Source organism: Cryptomeria japonica, chromosome 3 (genome assembly GCF_030272615.1).
Source record: "Cryptomeria japonica chromosome 3, Sugi_1.0, whole genome shotgun sequence".
NCBI classification, from domain to species: domain Eukaryota; kingdom Viridiplantae; phylum Streptophyta; class Pinopsida; order Cupressales; family Cupressaceae; genus Cryptomeria; species Cryptomeria japonica.
Genome location: NC_081407.1, coordinates 103,516,712 through 103,535,832, shown reverse-complemented (window position 1 = coordinate 103,535,832; position 19,121 = coordinate 103,516,712).

Sequence of the window (19,121 nt, the reverse complement as noted above, 5' to 3'; positions counted from 1 at the left end):
GAAAGGCTTGATTTGCTCTTTGTTTTTCTTGGTTTTTACCATGTGCTAAAACAGAGACTATATATGCTAATAAATATTCTAGATGCGCCACAAAAGTCTCTTTATGTGCTAAGTTTCCTCTCCTATGCACTAATTCAAATTGTTTGAAAATGACTGCTTTGGATGGGTTACGCGCTAATATGTTCTGATTACGCACCAATGTTTGAGTTGAAAGCACGATGATATGTCTTGGATATGCTAGAATGATGTTTGAATGTGCTATAATGATGCAGACAAGTGCTACTTGAAATTTCACCAGTATGATACTGATTGTGTGCTAATTTTACTGATGAAAGCACTAAGTTTTGGTACAAATGCGCTATTGAAAGTTTGAGATGCGCTAGGTTGTTGCTCCTGTGTGCTAACTGTCCTAATTTCTTTGTTTGATGATTTTTCTATGATGTTGAAAAGTAACACTTGACTTGATGGATACTTCATTTTGGATACTCAAGCTTACTAAGTCGAATAGAGGGTTTGTTAGATAGGCCCCTATGACAAAGCACATCAAATGATATGGATAAAGTCTCCTGATATGGAAACTTGATTTGACTAACTTGAATACCTAGCTAGGTATTATTGTCATTGAGATAGTTGGATGATAAACTCTTGATCACTTGGTTTGATATTCCCCTATTCTCATTGGATGAAAGTCTTTCCTAAAGATAGTTGAAATGTCGATACTCACCTTAGAGAAGTGTTTTGTTGGATTTGGTAATTATTTTCTCTCTAAGGTTTCTCTTTTCTCTTTGTTTTGAATTAATTGTTGTATGGGGTTGATTTGCAAGATATTTCAATATTCATAACAAGAAGACATAACACACATGAAAACAATGATCATCCCTATGTTAAACATTGAGTATATGTTCTTTTGAGGATGTGTTTGAATCCCCGATGTTATTACTGGTTTGATTTACAACAAAAGACACATCAAATAGACTCTTTATTCAAAGGTCATTGACAATATCATAGCCCACTAGTATCGATACTCTGTCAACTCAAACAGCCTTGTCACCCCCTAGGGGGCACCCCTTTTTTAGCCTTTTGCCATAAACTAACTCAAAGTGAATTTCTTCACAGTTGACTAGCTATCTTGGGAGATATATGATGAGTAATCTTGGGGGTAGATTCTTCCCCACCCTTGCACTATGATATTACCAATGTTTGGCAACTAACTCAGCTCAAAGTTTCTAATGCTAAGGTTCGTAATCAGGCTTTTATTCGGTCTTCAATGATAAATTCCCTCGGGAGGCTTACCAACCTTTAGAACAAAGGCTTTACGTATCATAAAGATAGTTGGGAAAGACTAATCGCTGAGCAAAACCATTGAATGGGACTTTCGTTAGCCTCCACATTTGACTATAGTGGGTTAGAATACTTGGCGATAAAGTCGTTTCCCACTTAGATCATTTCCCTCTCATTGACCATTTAAATGGTGTTCTAAGAGAAACTCGAGAGGGCAGGCCTACTAAAGGATGTAAATGCTTGAAATGAAGAAAGCATAAGAGTGGTTTGGATTTTTTATCACCCGATTAAGGGAAGAGCATATACCTTCCACTTTCGAGACAAGGGAAACAAGGTTCTTTTTAGCCTTCAAGACAATGATTTGCTAGCTTCTATTTGGAGATGTTGCTCCAAAAAGCATGGTGTTCTTTTTAACCTTTCATAAAAAAGTGTGTATTTCTAAAACCTTTGAAAAACAAGCCTGGTCAACAAAGTAAATCATGATGTTGGTCAACAAAAGGAAAATCGTGAAGTCAATCCTTAATGAAAACTCTTTTTGCTTTGCACAAAACAATGAAAGTGAGGTTCTTTTTATCCTTTTGCAAAAATGAAGTGAGTTTGTTTTATACACCAAAGGAAAATGTGATTCTTTTTACCTTTTGCAAACTGAAAAGCAAGTTGGTGTTCCTTTTAAGCCCAAATTAAGTGTTTTTTTCTAACTTGCAAAAATAAAAAGTTTGTTTTGTTGTTCTTTTTATCCATGCAATAAAGAAAAGATTGAGTTTTATTGTAAGCACCAAAAGGAAAGCATGAAGTTCATTTTATGCATCCAAAATAAATCATGAGGTTCATTTTAAGCTTTTGCAAAAAAAAAAAAAGAAAAAAAAAAGCTGAGTTCTTTTTACTAACTTTGAAAGAAAGCAAAGAAAACTAAACTAATTCCTTTTGTTCCTGTATAAAAATGTTAGAACCTGCACACAGTCAATTAGGAAAAAAAAATTAAATCATGATGGTGGGCTTCACAAGCCTAAATTATGATCTTGGTTACAAATTTTACAATCCTGATCCTGAAATGCCCTAAAATTTGACTGTCTGATATTTGGAGGATCTTCCAAAAACTAGATTTTGCATTATAACTCCTACAGGTCTGAAAGCCATCTCAAACATCCTAACAATATATATGGAATATAACTTAAAGTATACTTATACTTAAATGTTATATTCCATATATGTTGTCCTCCCACAAGCCTAACTTTTTTTTTTACCTCTGTTACAAATTTTTGCCTTTGCCAGCTCTATGTGCTAAGCTATGGTATAGGTGCGCTAACAAATGATGTCTATGCGCTAGAAAATCAAATGGATGTGCTACTCTGAGGCCTTTATGTGCTAAAATAGTGCTCCTATGCATTTGACAAGCAGAAAAGGGTATGCACCAGAAAGGTTACAGAATGTGCTAAAGAATGGTCTATAAGCGCTAAACAATGCCATGGATGCACTAAAGTTTAGCACGGATGTGCTACAAGAAGTTCTGGATGCGCTATTCTAATAGTTTGGTGTGATTGTTGTTTTCTACCTGCATGAAAAATGATGTTATTTTTTGGGACGTGCCCCACGGTGGGCGCCAAAATGGTATACTGGAAATGTGGTATCATCCTGTAATAGGAGAAAACAATTCAAACACACACATGAAACATCACATTAGAGGTTAGAAATCCAAACAAAGCAAGTTAAATTAATCTAAACTCTTTAAAATCATTCAATGTTCCTCTATCTCCAAGGATATTCAAGATTCAAGGTGGCTCTTAGCTTGGAAGAGCACTTGATTCTTTAAGATGACAACCTAAAGAACGAGATTTAAATGATTCTATCTAAATGGAATGCAACCATGATCTTAGCTGATGATTTTAGATATGAAACTATATGATGATAGGATGCAAGATATTGATATGAAGCATGAACTAGTATGAAAATGATACTAAGATGAAGCTAACATGATATGAGATTAACATGGTATATCTAAGATTATAATGCTATCAAAATAATCTAAAATGCTATTCTATCAAATAGAGATAATATGCTTAATGCTATGTGACTATAAGTTTTATGCACAAAGACTTGATTGTTTTGAAGAAGGAATGGGCTCTATTTATAGGGAAAATAGGACAATGTAGGGTTAGGATAGGATGATCTTATCAAGGGCCAGGATTGAAAGCTATCAATCCATGTTCACAATTCTCACCAATGAAATGGTGACAATTGTCAACATAAGACTGCTTGAGAGGAGATGAAAGAAGCATTAAATGCTTGAGAAGACCTCATGGTTACCCTAGGGGGTAAGGGATAAGTTTAGGTTAAGATTATCCATTGGATAAAGCTTTTACCCAAAGGATAAACTCTTGTGCAAGGGTTAAAGGGATAACAATGGTCGAAGCCATGAATGCTTGATGAGACCCCTAGGTTAGATGAAGGTTGAGTTAGGCAAAAAGTCTCTAACCATGCACGAAGGTTGAGTTAACCATTAATGGTTTGAAAGACTTTCAAGGATAACTTGTTGAAGACATAAAGCCTTTAGTGGTTTTCAAATACTTTTAAGGGTTTTGAGAAGTGACTTCCCTTTTCTTAGGGATGTGACAATATTTAGGAGATGGGTTAGGCTAATTTAGAAGGGATTAGAAGAATCTAGAAGGTCGTTTAGAGAGGCAAGTGGGAGATGTAGGATAATGCAAGTGGGTGGGGAAAATAGAATTTAATTAAAATAAAATTAATTTATTTCAATTGTGGTTGCAACTTGCATTTGTAGGATTTTGCAAGTGGGGTGATTTAATTAAATGGGCTAGAAGGGGGATTTAATTAAATGGCTTAGATAGAAGAAGGATATATTAATTAAATCTTAATTCAACTATTAGGCGATTAGAAGAATACGGATATTAATTAAATTAATTTAATTAATAGGAAGAATTAAGAATAATTAAATGAACAAAATTCACTTAATTCATTGTGTAGCTTTTAGGTGTCTACACTAACAGTTGATATGTCGATATGAATAAAATTCAAAGAAAAATTCTCGATATGATGTTATCGTCAAAATTGTTGATATGATGCCCCAGTTATGAATAATTGATTTGATATGAAAGTTGGTGTTGATTTGAGATTAATATGAAATTGATATGGAGATTTGATATGATAATGCCCCCTCAGGAGATCGTTCATGCACTAAAGGCATGAATGGTCTCTTGGAAGAAGAAGAATGTTATTTGAAAGATAGAAGAATGGATAGTTGATGACATGCATGGGTTTGAAAAGATTGATCAGATTGATAAGAATGAGATCAAGTTTGGTTTCAAGAATGACATCTCATGTATAAGACAAAGATGATCAAAACATCTGGTTTCATGAACAATATATCCTGTATAAGTCCTGATCAAAATGTTTGGTTTCAGGAAAGATACATCCTATATAAGACATGACAGAATGGATTAGATGAAAAGGATTGATAGAATTGATAAGATTGAGATCAAGTCTGGTTTTAGGAATTACATCTCCTGTATAAGACAAAGATTATCAAAACGTCTTGTTTCGGGAACAATATATCTTGTATAAGACTTGATCAAAACGACTAGTTTCAGGAAAGTTGCATCTTGTATAAGACATGATAGAATAGATCAGATGAAATGGATTGATAGAATTGATAATATTGAAATAAATTATGGTTTCAGGAATGACACCTCCTGTATAAGACAAAGATGATCAAAACGTCTGGTTTCAGGAACGATATATCTTGTATAAGACCTGATCAAAACATTTGGTTTCAGGAAAGATACATCCTGTATAAGACATGATAGATGAGAATAGGATGAATGATGAATATATGAAAGTGAAGAAATATTTCATGATGATGTGATGCATGTGATGTGACTAGATGATGATGATGATATGCAACTAAATGCCATGATATGATAATGCAACTAAACACAGATTTTAGGAATGATCTGGTAATGATAGTGATAATGATAATGATAGTGATAATGCACCTACATGAATGAGTAATATGATAATGATGTGCAACCTAATGCAATTTGAAGATGACAATGATAATGAAATGATACTAATGCGAGATTAAAATGATACGCAACCTAATGCAAGATTAAGATGACAATGATAATGAAATGATACTAATGCAAGGTTAAAATGATATGCAACCTAATGCAATATTAAGATGATAATGATAATGAAATGATACTAATGCATTCTCATTCCCAAATGTTTCCATCTGTTTTAATCAAAGTTTGAGTGCTTCCTTTCTTTTCATCACCGGGCCTTGATTTGTTGAAAGTTGATACAAGCATCATAGTAAAATTAAACCACAATGACTTGAGTATAACTTACATGGATTTTGATATTGCAAGATGATACAAGCATCAAGGAATAATTGAACCAAGATGACCTAAGTGTTACTTGTGTAAAACAGACAAGAGTTAACTTTTGTCTCATAAAAATCTGAAATGTCCTTAGTGATATGTTACCCGATCACGTCGTAAGACCAATTTGCATAGTAGAAGGCTTCACTCCCAAACAGTAAACATAGAAAACATCAGATTCCTTCCTTGCTTCTCTAGTCATTGAAACATCCTTGAGTTTCTTAGGAGATATGATAAGAAAAAATTAACAACCATAAGTAAGCATGTATGCTATTGGAAATGTATTCTTGTCAAGTAAAACATCTTGCAAATAGATCGTTTGTTCAATTTCAATCAGTTAAATTCCATGATGTCTAGCCTTCTTGCATTGTCATTGTCATTGTTGTTTGTCTTGATCCTTGTTGTCTTGCTACGTGTTTGTTCTATTATTGAAAAAACTCAAGGCGAAATGTCCCCAGTGAGGTCAAGATTTTGCCCCTTGCTGTCGATACTAGTTCGATATGGATATTTAAACTGATCACCAAGCCATGGTGGAATATGAATCGGATAACTGATTGTGATAAATCAAGGATAGTGACTACGCTAAGTATATCTGGGATTGATAAGAATAAGACTAACTAGAACAAAATCCAGTAGTCATACTGATCTATGTCATTGTTTTGATTTGTTCGATGATTGATAAGAATATCTTGTTTCAAAGAGTAAGTACCTCGTATAAGACTGATCTATCTGGTTTTGAGTGTACCTATCCCTATATAAGACATGTTGATGTTGATATATGGATTGATTAACAAGACTCAATGATTGATAGGAATGTTTGGTTTCAAAGAGTGAGTACCTCGTATAAGACCGATCTGTCTAGTTTTGAGTGTACCTGTCCATGTATAAGACATGCCGATGTTGATAGATTTTGAGTGATGAATTGATTAACAAGAAATGCAATCAATTTGATTGCAGAATTTGAGAGTTTTCATGTTGTTGATTTGATGGATGGGGCATATGTTCATGCTTTGATTTTTTATTTTTATTTTTAGACATTTCTGATTTTTGGAGCTTTTTGGATTAGAAGAAAGAGGTATTTGGTTTCCCCAATGTATAACAAGACAAGGAATGGATGACTGAATCATTGAGGTGGAAATAGATATGAGAAAGATGAAGGTAGCTTATGAGGAGACATGTCAAGATCTTTTTGAAATCATTTTTGTGTCCTTAGGTTTGATCAAGATAAAGGATATGGATGGAGATAGGATATGGATAGGAGAAACAAGATCACCGTAGTGATAGATGATGAAAGAAATGAATAGTTACGATAGATGGTATGGATTAGCATGAAGCAAGATCATAGATAGTACTGGATTAATTTAGATAGGGTAATGGATTTTGTAGGGAGGATAATGGGAGATGTCGTATGAAGAATACAATGGATGAAACTTTGACCTCAAGTATAGAGGTCTCCATTTGCAAAGAGGTGATATGTAAGATTGTCACAATATTTAGCACCACCTGAATAAGTGTTCCTAAAATTTTCAAAGATAGAGACCCAACCCACACTTAGAACCTCTAGAAAAATCCAACCAAACATATCTAGCTGTGTCGACTTGAATTTCATCCTCAGAATGCTACCTACAACAAGTTAGTTTCACAAAATACCAATGAAAATGCTACAGGAAATCCAAAATCAACCAATGAAACTACATGAAATACATATGAAATAAAAATACTAATATTACCTTCATAGTTTATGTCTCATTATGTCCTAACTCCACTGTTCCTGGTTGCAGATGGTGTGCTCTTAGACAATGCACTGATAGCTTCCAAGATGACATATAAAGAATGGACTGATAACTCGTAGTTAAATGATGCTATGATATGCAATACTACATGATTATGCTAAAATGATTATGCTAAAATGCTAATTGCTATTTTGCTAATTGCTATTTTTGCTTCAAGATTAAAACTCACAGATGCATAAGTTTTCCAAATGATTTGCTTGAAAATGCACTTGAAGTCTCTTGAAGTCTAACTCTCTCTCAACTGAAGCTCTTGATTTTATAGACCTTGAGAGGATGAGATGATGTGGCACAGATCAATGGTCATGATCAGATCTACAGATTTGGATGGTTGTGAGCAAAGGTGAAGGTTGAGAGAAAGAAGAAAGGAGAAGACAAGTGTCACTCATCTCACCTTGACTAGGTTGCTGACTAAAAGAATCTAAGGATGGTTGGAGAAGATTTAGGCATGATAGGACAAGTGGACTCAGGTCTTTCCTAAGATGTAGGGGTGTTGGAGAGAATATAGAAGATGGTTATGAAATATGTGTACGTACACAATATTCATTAAATTTGGTGGTTGAAGATAAATGATGAATTAATATTTAAGAAATGTTAATTTCCTTAGCCACATGCTTGATGAATTGGCAAAGGGAAGATGAAGTGGAGATGGAGGGTGAGTTGGAAAAGAAAGATTAAATAATTTAAGAAATCATTTAATATTTGAGACTATAGGATAGGAGAATAACTATTAAATATTGGATATTTAATTAATTGGAGAAGATAATTAAATATTAGATATTTAATTAACTTGGTTAGAGGAATAATTAAATATTAGATATTTGATTAACTTGGTTAGAGGAATAATTAAATATTAGATATTTAATTATTTAGAGGAATAGAATAGATGAATTAATTAATAAAATATTAATTAATAGAAAGACATGAAATGAATTAAATAAATTAATCTTTTCAAGTTAACTATTTAATAGAAGAATAATTATTAAATAAATATAAAATATTTATTTAATCGCTCATAGCCATTTTTATGTGTAAACATTTTTTCCCTCTTTGAAATGATGTCAAGACAACATTGTTTAAAAGATTAAATCAAGTCTTGATAGTGTGCCTGATGGAGATAAAAAGTCCTGATTATGTGCCCCAAATATTGATTTGATGATGATGCCCCCTTGAGAGATCTTTTGTGCATTAAAGGCATGGGTGATCTCTCGATAGAAGAAGAATGTTAAATGAAAGATAGATGAGTGAATGGATTGCAGATTGATAAGATTGATTGGATTGAGATCAAGTCTGGTTTCAGGAAGGACAAATCATAAAGATGATCAAAATGTCTGGTTTCAGGAAAGATATATCATGTATAAGACATAATACATGATCAAAACGTGTGGTTTCAAGAAAGATACATCCTTTATAAGACTTGATAGATGATAGTTTAATAAATGATGAACATATTAAAGTGAAGAATGATTCCATTGGATGATGATGTTGGTTCTAGGGATCCAGGTATGAGGAGACGTCGACAAAGATGAGAGCTTAGAGCTTCTCAAGAGGCTGTGGGAGGTGGAGATGAGGGTGGGGATGGAGGTGGTGGTGGTAGGAGACCTGGACAGAGGGGAGGTCGATTGAGAGTCTGGGGAGGACCATTTGGATCAGTTGCCAGGATTGGGAGACCACGTCCTATGGGTGGGAGGGATGTTGGATAGATTGGGAGGGAGCATGGAAAGGCAAGTATGAGATCACCAAGAGGGTTGCCATTGACAGGAGGAGGCAGGGTGACTGGACTGAATGGGGGTTGCGGGAGAGGCATTGATTTTGGTCAGATTCAGCCAGACCCTAGGGTTATTGCAACTCATGGTGGAGATGATGAGGATACAAAGGATCATGTTGCCCTTATTAGATGATGGATTGTGAGAGCTACTTGCATGGAGAATCCAGCAATTAGACAGAGTGGTGGTGAGGAGGGGATTGGGGTTTATGCACCACGATAGGATTTGCCAGAGAAGGATGCACCCGAACATGATATGACAGAGAAGGATGCACCATAGCATGATGTGCTAGAGAAGGAGACCATTGATAGTCTTAGAGCATAGATTGATGTAGACTCTTATGGATGAGAGGGATAAATTTGTTAGGAGACAACAGGATACTCAGAGCCTTCTTGATCACATTCAACAGGTTGGATTAGGTACTCTCTTAGCTGACACTGTTAGAGCATTAGTTCGAGCTGAGAAGGAGACTTCCCACTAGCGATGATGATATGAGGAGGGAGTTGCAAAGAGCCAGAGAATAGGTAGTTATCATACCACCATGTTGATGGATACTAGCAGTGGTGGGGTCATGGGACCTCCTTAGAGGAGTGGTGATCATGGGAGATAAGCATCTGGAGGATCTTCTCGTCCACAACCACAGAGATGGATAGAGTTAGGTGGTAGTGGTACAGGACAGTTGTGACTTGATTTGGAGGCACATGTATTGTTTATCTGATATCATTGTATACTTGGACTTTTATTGTTTTATGATGATCTATATGCAGAGATGGATTCTATATGATGATGGACTTTATTATGTTACTCTATTTGATGATGATTCTTTATGCTTTTGATTATATGGATGCAGTGATTAGATGAATGATGATATGATGATGATTGTCTTTCCTTGCCTTATGATTATGATCTATATGATGCAATGATAAATGTTTTTGTTTTGATTTTCGATTTTGATGACCTTGGATGCAAATGAAAATGATTACTAACTTAAATGAAATGATGCAAATGCAAATGATCTATATGGAAATGCAAATGAATGATTGATTTGCTTTTGATTTATGATGATGTAAATGCAAATGATCTACATGAAAATGCAAATGAATGATTGATTTGCTTTTGATTTATGATGATGTAAATGAAAATGATCTACATGAAATGTTTTTTTATTTTTATATGTAATATTTATAATGATTATGAATCTAAAGTGCAAAGATGCAACTAAATGATCGTTAATGGAATGATAATGCAAATAACAATGATGATACACTACATGATGAATGAAATGCACTTAATTGAATGAAAATTAATGCAATGATTTAAATGCAACTAAATGAAATGGATGATGATTAAAATGATTCTAAAAATGAATGCACCTACAATTAGATGCAAATTGTTTTTGTTTGTTTGTCCAAGTCTACTCAATCTTTATTCATGATCGTTGATCTATGAATGAAATGAAATGCTTATAATGCAACTGACATTGAATGATTATAATGTAGAGGAATAATGAGCTAATGAAATGATCTAACCAAAAATGATACTGTCATTCTTCATATGTTATCTTGTAACAGTGCTTGATTTCATCATTGAGCTTTAAAATGTTGTAAGAAAATACAAGCAACTTGACATAATGATTCAAGATGACTTGAGTATTCCTTACATGGATTTTGATATAGCAAGTTAATACAAGCAACTTGATATAATGGATCAAGTTGACCTAAGTATTGCTTGCAGAACAAACAAGGATTATCCCCTTTCATGCATGACTTGGAACGTCCTCCTTGATCTTTTGCGGATCATATCCTAAGACAAGTACATACCATAGTAAGAGATAAACCACAGACAACAATCAAAGAAAATAATCATGCCCTATCATAGCTTCTCTAGTCATGGACATCATTGAGTCACATAGAGTACATGATTAGCAATAAAATCAAGATATAAACACTAAATCTTGTATGTCATTCACATGTTCTTATGGTCATTAACTGATATAATAATCTTGATGAATGATCTTTTGATAATCCTTTATTACTTGCTGATCGATTCTTGATTTCCTGAGTTTCATGATTCAGTTATTGATGAAATGCCTTTATCTTCGTTGCTTTGTTGCTCGTTATCTGTTTCAAAACCCTAGGTGTTTTTGGTTTTTCTAAATTTTTTGAATGTTTTGGATTTTTCAAAGATTCAAGAGATCACCTTACCAAAAGGAATTTGGATTTTGCCCCCAGTGGAAACAAAAATTCATTATGGATGTATGAATTGATAAAGATCCAAACCATGGCGGGATACAAATGCAGATATGATTGATTTTGATAAAATCTAGGATAGTGACTACGACAAGTATGTCAAAGATTGTTAACTGTTGGTAAGTTGCATATTTCTTGCTAAATGGTTCAGAGCAATGGATGCAAAAGATGGAAGATGAAATGGATAAGGTAAGATAGATGGAAGCAATAGATGCGATACGATGGAGTAGATAGGTGCACAAAGTGATCTCATAGATGGAGGAACTTACTTCTAAATTTATTGCATTTTTTCCATATTTTAATTTTTTTAAGACTTTATATGCTTTTTGTTGATTTTTTTAGGACTTTATATGCTTTTTGTTGATTTTTTCAGGACTTTATATCTCAAGCATATAATTTCTTGAGATGGATATAATTGATAGGTTCATCAACCAATCACCTTTAGGGGTAGATAACTTGTATGCTCATGATCCATATGCTGCTATTATGACAAAGGTCCTAGCCAATTTGGTTCAAATTTTCCCTTCTTTTCTCGATCTTGCTGATTTCTTGGATTCTCCCTTAGAACTATATCTCCAATCTGAAAAATGCATGGCTTGACTCTATGGTTATATCTTCTTGCCATTCTTTGTTGATATACTTTCAAATGATCTGTTGCATTTTGGCGACATTCCTGAATCAGTTCTAGTTCCTGGAGTCAAAAGACTCTTTGTTCTTCTTCTAGTATAAGACCTTGCAAGGATACTCATAGATAAGGTATCTCTACTTCTATAGGTAATATGGCTTCTGATCCATAGACCAAACAATATGGAGTTACCCCTGTTGGAGTGCGGATGCTAGTTCGGTATGCCCATGATAACTCAATGATGAACGAATATTACCAAACTAGTACTGAGAGGGGGGGTGAATCAGTACAAACAAAATATAGTCCAAAACTGGTTTGACAACAAATACTCCAAATGACTGGCAAACAGTGACACTGGTTGAAACAAAGTGCAACCGGTAAGACCCAGAACAACTAAAACAATCATAAACCGGTTACTCACTCAGCTTTCCTCTTAGCTCAATACTATAGTACCATTACACCCTCATGCATGAATAGGTAAACTATCATCAGATCTTCACAATAGTTAGTTCAATATGTTTTATAGATAGGCATAAAACACAGAACCATCATATGCTTAAAAGGTAATAACAAAGCATCACAAGATAAAAGAATCACACATGACACACATATTTTTCATGTGGAAACACAACTGGGAAAAACCACGATGGGGATGAATACCCACAAGCTGCTTTTTGAACTCCTTAGAAGTCCGCTCTGTTAGGAGCCTTGTCCGGTTAAAGACATAACAATAGGTTCTACTAGGAACCGATCCTGTTAGGGATCACCCGGTTAAGGGATGGCTATAATACCCAGTTAAGGGTTAAACCCAGTTAGGGTTACCTTGTTAGAGGATTTCAAGAACTCAATAGCTAAAGGATCTCTAGAGCTCTATAGCTTCCCAGAACTCAATAACTTTGAGTTACCCTGTTAAAGGATTTGTATCAAGTCGGTTAAGGCTACCCTGTTAAGGGATTTCACAACTGTTGAAGTGGTTAAAGATCAGCAGGAATTACAATGATTTGGTAACAACACTCAATGCTAATGCAAATCCATTTTGGCTCCTCTTCACCTTCTGCACATTCAATTTGCAGGTATCTCTTCTCTCCTTTGGTTTGGCAAGAATCATGTATCACTTCCCTTGGATACACACATACAAATTTTGCCAACAACTTTAGAAAGAAACACAACATTGACCTTATAGGAAACAGATAGGTCGGTAGCAAAAAACCTAAACCCTAAACTTGTTAGGTTAAGCAATTCAAATGGTTCAATCTTGACCGTTGAATCATACTACATTAAATGCAACAATCTTGAGTCAATCTCAAGACATTCTCCATCATCCATTATCCACCTATTTCATGGTGGCTGATAACCCATCACGCGTTATCACCGTTTGACAAACTTTGCACATTCCCAAGGTGGATAGGGATAGTCTTCTTCATGCAAGATCCTTCACATGCACATGGCTTATGTGGCAACATGATCTGTTCTTCATTATACTGCAAACTCATCACACAAAGATCACTGATTGAGTCACATAGGCTTGAGGTACTCCAACCGGAAATCCTGAAGTGGAAACTACCTACCAACCGGTAGTCATACAATGCTTCCATGTGCCGGTTCCCATAACTACATGTCGGTTCACCTTGACATGCCGATTCACCTTGAACAAATATACCGCTTCACTTTGGCATATATATCGGTTCACACATATGCCGGTTCTCTCTTCTCACATATCACATATGCTGGTTCACATCATATCACATATTGACATCAATGACAACATACAATATCATTATGTCCTCATACAGGTTCACATAATGCCAACAATCTCCCCCTTTGGCAATGATGGCAATATACAAATATATCTCTCCGCTTCACATCTTCTCCCCCATTTTCTGTAGATATCTTTTCCGCTTCACTCCTTCTCCCCCTTTGACAACAATGCAAATTGGAGGCACAAGCATCCCTATTCCATTATGCTGCTCCCCCTAAGGAGTAGCATCCTTCAACACATCAATCAACAAAAAATTGACTATGCAATACCTGACTGATGTGGAACAAATACTTTTAGTTCACCTCCTGAAGGGACAGTACCCCCAATTCACCTCTTAAATGCACAAATGTAGTCTTTGGGAGAGGCTTGGTGAATATGTCTGCTAACTGCTCCTTACTGGAAACATGTTCCAGTGCAATCTCTTTATTCTGAAACTTTTCCCTCAAGAAATGATACTTAAGCTCAAAATGCTTGGTTCTAGAATGTAAAACCGGATTCTTTGAAATATTGATAGCGCTTGTGTTATCACAGAATATACTTACCGGTTCAGATATAGGGATTTTGAAGCCATTTAAAACATGCTTCATCCAGATTGTCTGAGTGTAGTTCATGAAAGATGCAACATACTCCACTTCCATTGTAGACTGAGAGATACAACTCTGCTTTTTACTCATCAATGAGACTAGTCTACCACCGAGAAAGAATGCACCACTGGTTTTGCTTTTCTGATCATCCACATTACCTGCCCAATTAGCATCTGTGAATACTTTCAGAATGAAATCATTTTTGTATGGGTACCACAATGCATAGTCAATTGTTCCCTTCAGATACCTAAGAATCCGCTTGACTACAACCAAGTGCGATTCTCTTGGACTTTTCTGGAACCTTGCAGTAATGCCAACTGCATGTGCAATATCCAGTCTGCTATGCACTACATAATGCAACTTACCAATCATTGATCGGTATTCCTTCTCATCAACCAGTGCAGAATCATCCTCTTTTGACAATTTGCAACTGGTCACCATCGGTGTACCAACCGGTTTGCTATCTTCCATGCCAAAGGTCTTCAACACCTCTTTGACATATTTGGACTAAGTGCTAAAGATTCAATCTTTCATCTACTGGATCTGCAGTCGAATGAAGAACTTAATCTCCCCTATGAATGACATCTCAAACTCTTTCTTCATCTCATCAACAAACTCATGACTCATCTTGTCATCTTCACCAAAGATAATGTCATCAACAAAAACCTCACAGATCAGGATCTAATCTCCTTCATACTTCAAATAGATATTGCTATCTTCACTTGTTCTCTCAAATCCAATCTTCACATTATGGGAATGTAGGCGCTCATACCATGCCCTAGGTGCTTGCTTTAGACTATATAAGGCTTTGTGTAGCCTACATACCATGTCACTGTCTTCAGATAGGGAAAACCCATTTGGTTGCTCAATATACACCTCCTCTTCAAGTACACCATTTAGGAATGCAGATTTTACATCCATTTGATATACTTTGAAGCCTTTAAAAGCTGCATATGCAAGAAGCATACGAACTCCTTCCAATCTGGCTATAGGAGCAAAGGTTTCTCCATAGTCTTTTCCTTCTTCTTGAGCATATCCTTTGCACACCAATTTGGCTTTATTCCTAATCATTGTGCCATCCTAATTCAACTTGTTTCTGAACACCCATTTGGTGCCAATGGCATTTTTATGCTCTGGTCTGGGTACCAAGGACCATGTACCATTTTTCTCTATCTGGTCAAGTTCCTCTTCCATTGCCTTGATCCAGTCTTCATCTTTATGAGCCTCTTTGAATGATTTAGGCTCAAATTCAAAGATCATACATGAGTTTTCTCTGATCTTTCTTCTTGTAAGGATTCCTACATCCTTATCTCCTATGATCTTCTTAGGATCATGATTCAGCTTGACATACCGAGGAATGGTCTTGACTGGTTCTTCTTGCTTTTCCTCTTCATCCTCATCTTCATCAATATCAGCATTCACCGGTTCAGGATCACTATTACTAGTACCTGGTTGACTTACAACCAATTCTGAGAACGTTGCAATCGGTTCATTTACAGCTTGCTCACTGCTGGTTTCCTTAATTTTCTTAGAGGATTCATCAACTCTTACATTGATACTTTCCATAATTCTCTGAGTCCTATTGTTGTAACACTTGAGAGCTTTACTCTTGGTGGAATATCCTAGGAATATTCCCTCATTGCATTTAGCTTCAAATTTGCCCTGATGTTCACTCCTCTTGATGTAACATTTGCTACCAAATACCCTAAAGTAGCTAACCATAGGTGTCTTACCGGTCCAATACTCATAAGGAGTTTTGTCCTTACCTTTCTTGATGAGTACCCGGTTCATTGTGTAGATTGCAGTGCTCATCGCTTCTCTCCAAAAGGTGTGAGCTACCTTTCCTTGAATCAACATGGTTCTAGCTACTTCAACAACAGTCCAGTTATTCCTCTCTGCTAGGCCATCCTGTTGTGGAGTCCGGGGGGCAGACAGTTGCCTCTTGATGCCAAATTATTCACAATACTTGTTGAATTCACTGGAAGTGAATTCCCCTCCTTGATCAGTTCTGAGACACTTGATCCTTTTACTGCTTTCCTTCTCCACTAATGCTCTGAAAGCTTTTAATTTCACAAAGGCTTTAGACTTGTCTTTCAAGAATGTGACCCACATCATTCTTGAGTAGTCATCAGTGAGAATCATGAAGTACCTATCACCCTGCACACTTCTATTTTTCATAAGACCACACAAATCAGTATGCACATGATCAAGCAAGTTGTCAGCAGTGAAAGATTTACCTTTAAAGGTTGAGGAATATATTTTCCCCAATTGACACTCTCTACACAAGGTATTATCCAGTTTGCTTAGCACCGACAACCCTCTAACTGCCTTGATCTTACTAGCCTTCATAATGTTATCAAAGTTTACATGGCAGAGTCTCCTATGCCATATCCAGCTATCATCAAACTTAGCCATAAGACATGTACTTATATTTGTATTTAGATGAAATAGGTTACCTTTAGTCTGCATGTCAATGGCCACCAATTCACCATCTTTTCCTTTGATTCTGCAAACTCCATTCTTGAATTCTAGAGTGAGGCCACTGTCATTCAGCTGGGCAACACTCAGAAGGTTGTGTCTCAGACCATCAACCCAATACACATTGTCAGCACTGCTCTTTCCATTTAGAGAGATGGACTCTCTACCTTTGACCATGCATGGTGCATCATTACCAAAGTGAACCACACCTCCATCATACTCCTCAAAGGATAGAAACTTGCTCTGGTCACTAGTCATATGGTGAGAACAACCATTGTCAATGATCCACTCATTGGAGTTATCAAACCGGGAGACAAGAGCCTTCTTGTCTGACACATCTTCTTTTATAGCAACAAACACAATATCTTCATTTTCTTCATCCTTTGATTCTTCATCTTTGACACCTTCATCAACTGCCACAAAATAGTTTCTCCGGTTTCCTCCTTTAAATTTCTTGAACCTTTCTGGTTTGTCCTTGTTATCACCATTAGGACAATTTATAGCAATATGTCCTATCTGATTACAAGAAAAGCAATTTGCCCTTGTTATCACCATTAGGACAATTTATAGCAATATGTCCTATCCGGTTTGTCCTTTAGGAAGCTTCCTGGCAAGGAGAACTTCAAATGCCATCAGAATCTCCTCATCATCCATTTCTCTGCTTTGTCTAGGTTCACCACTAGTGCTAGCTTCTTTTCCTTTTTTGGATGGTATAGTAGAGGCTTTAAAAGCTGATTCAGTCTTTTGAACACTGCCATCAAAACTATTTAGCTCATAGGCTGTCAACTTGGCTATGATGGAGTCCAAGGATACCTTAATCTTGTCTATTGATCTTAGCTCCTGAATAGTAGCAACCCTTATTGCATATATCGGCAATAGGGAACTCAGGACTTTGCTTACCACAGTGGAATCTTCTATTTTACCACCTGCACTCTTGATTTCTCCAACAACTATTTTGATTCTTATTCCATACTGCTGAATGGTCTCACCTTCAACCATCCGCATATCTTCAAACTTCCCTCTCAGGCTTTCTTCCTTAGCTTGTTTTACATGTTCATCACCACCATAGATATTTTCAAGAGCATCCCATACCTCTTTGGTATTTACCTTGTCCTGAACATCAATAAACTCAATGTCAGATAGACTACTAATAAGGGCTTCCATGACTTGCCCATTTTCTTGTATCTCTCTCTTTTGGTCATCGGTGAGAGTACTGGTAGGGACAACATAGACATTCTCAACATAACTCCAGTGTTGAGCACCCATGCTTCTAATGAATATCTTCATCCTATCTTTCCATATACTGAAATTTTCCCTGTTAAACTTTGGACCTTCCCTCTTCATCATTTGACTGGGATCTTTACCTCAAGCGGTTAAGCTTAAAACACAAAGGACCTGGAGGATGCTCTGATACCAATTGATAACTCAATGATGAACGAATAGTACCAAACCAATACTGAGAGGGGGGGGGGGTGAATCAATACAGACAAAATACAGTCCAAAATCGGTTTGACAGCAAATACTCCAAATGACTGGCAAACAGTGACACTGGTTGAAATAGAGTGCAACCAATAAGACCCAGAATAACTAAAACAATCATAAACTGGTTACTCACTTAGCTTTCCTCTTAGCTCAATACTATTGTACCATTAAACCCTCATGCATGAACAGGTAAACTATCATCAGATATTCATAATAGTTAGTTCAATATGTTTTATAGATAGGCATAAAACACATAACCATCATATACTTAACAGGTAATAACAAAGCATCACATATGACAAACATATTTTTCACGTGGAAACCCAACTGGGAAAAACCATGGTGGGGATGAATACCCACAAGCTGCTTTTTGAACTCTTTAGAAGTCCTCTCTGTTAGGAGCCTTGTCTGGTTAAAGACATTACAATAGGTTATGCTAGGAACTGATCCTGTTAGGGATCACTTGGTTAAGGGATGGCTATAATACCCGGTTAGGGTTACCTTGTTAGAGGATTTCAAGAACTCAATAGCTAAAGGATCTCTAGAGCTCTATAGCTTCCCAGAACTCAATAACTTTGAGTTACCCTGTTAAAGGATTTGTATCAAGCTGGTTAAGGCTACTCTATTAAGGGATTTCACAACTGTTGAAGTGGTTAAAGATCAACAATAATTACAATGATCTGGTAACAACACTCAATGCTAATACAGAT